The sequence below is a fragment of the Rutidosis leptorrhynchoides genome, chromosome 10, assembly GCF_046630445.1.
Source record: "Rutidosis leptorrhynchoides isolate AG116_Rl617_1_P2 chromosome 10, CSIRO_AGI_Rlap_v1, whole genome shotgun sequence".
Classification (NCBI taxonomy): domain Eukaryota; kingdom Viridiplantae; phylum Streptophyta; class Magnoliopsida; order Asterales; family Asteraceae; genus Rutidosis; species Rutidosis leptorrhynchoides.
The window spans coordinates 210,576,266-210,578,013 of NC_092342.1; positions in this window are offsets into that span (position 1 = coordinate 210,576,266).

Sequence of the window (1,748 nt, forward strand, 5' to 3'; positions counted from 1 at the left end):
CTCGAATAGAGATAACTGAAAATCATCTTTACAGTAGCCTAGGTTGTACGGGTCAGACACATAAACAGTAAAACAGTAGGTTCCGGTGGTTCTTGGTACTCAATGCTTATCACGGTTCTCATCCTTGATGCATATAGCTTCAAGTGTACAACTCGTTGATGTGTTTGCATCATCTTAACCAAGGTTTCACCATCATAACAATTGTGTAAGTCTAAGACATGTAGCACAACTCAATTAAGTGTTGTATGTAGTTTGATGAACCAAAGTTACATCAAAGTCTTAGATTTAACACATACATGAACTATAAAAGTAATATTGAACTATAAACTAGAAAGTAAACTAACTAATCAAAATCTTAAGATATAAAATATAGTTCTTAGTTAGATCTTGAAGATCCAAGACCCAAAAGTCTAGATCTAAAGTTATTAAGTTAAATCTAACACAAGTGTATGAAGTTATAACTAAAGAGTTACACTTCCATGTTCTTGAACTTTCAAGTTAACTTTTGTTCAAGAAAAATGAGATCAAGATTAACTAGTAATACTTGACAAAATCACAACTTTAAAGTACATAAAATGAAGAAATAATCTAAATAAACAAGTAACAAGTCATGGTTGTTCATACTTTAAAGATTCAAACCAAAGTTTGATCCTTAAGAATGTAAACTTTAAGTTTACAAACATGAATCACAAGTATGAGTTTAACAACACATGAACTTTCATCTTTTAAAACAATAAAGGTAGAATCATAAACTAGTAAGTTTATGTTCTTGTGTGTTCTTGTAAATACAAGATAGAATGAAGAATTAAACTAAAAAGTTTGATTCTTGATAACTAGTAAGTAAGCAACAACAAATAAGTAAACAACTACAACAAGTAACAACAATCAAAGACAAGTGATGATGATGATTATGTATGTAAGTTTACGGTTTTAAAGGGAAAAGAAGAGAAGAAAAAGTCTCATGGTACTTACAAGATAGAAAGTAAAATGAGAGAAAAATGTGAAGTAAATGAAGTGTGTGAAAAGTGAGATGAGAGAAAATGAAGAAGTAATCAAAAAAAAAGTTTTGAACTCCCCTAAATGGCCTCAAGGCCGACGGTTTGTAGAGGGAGAAGGGGGAGGGATTTGTCCACAAGATCATTGCATGTAAAGACTTCAAAAGTTGGTTAAAAGATGGCCTTGCATGGGGACTAGGTGTAAGTATCATGTAACAAGTCTTTATGCACTAAACTAACTAGTTGTAACTTAATGTGATACTTGCATTTTAAGATGGGCTAAATAATCCATTAAGTGTGGTATAGTGGGCTTCTAAGTCCATTAATCAAGAGTCCATTAATAAAAGATCAAGTATGTAACAAATAATCCAACAAAAGCCCAAGTAATTAACTAGTAAACTTAGTTAATCAAAAATGATTAATAAAAATTAATCATGCATGCAAATAATATCTTAAATATTATTCGTGAAAAGTTCATGTGTCACAAAGACGTTTCGGGCATTTAAAAGTCGTTCGCGGTAACAAGTAAATGTATATAAACAATACATTCATTTAATCACAAGTATTAATAATAATTATTAATAAATAAACGTTGGAAAATCCAGGGTCGTTACAATCAAACTTCGTACGCATTTGTGCTTCTTTTCGTAACTCCTCCATAATAAGTCTTGTAGCTTGTGCCGAATCATAAAAACAAGCTTAGGCCTCGTCCGAAGAGAACCGAGAAGCCGCATCTGAAGAACTGAAACTTCG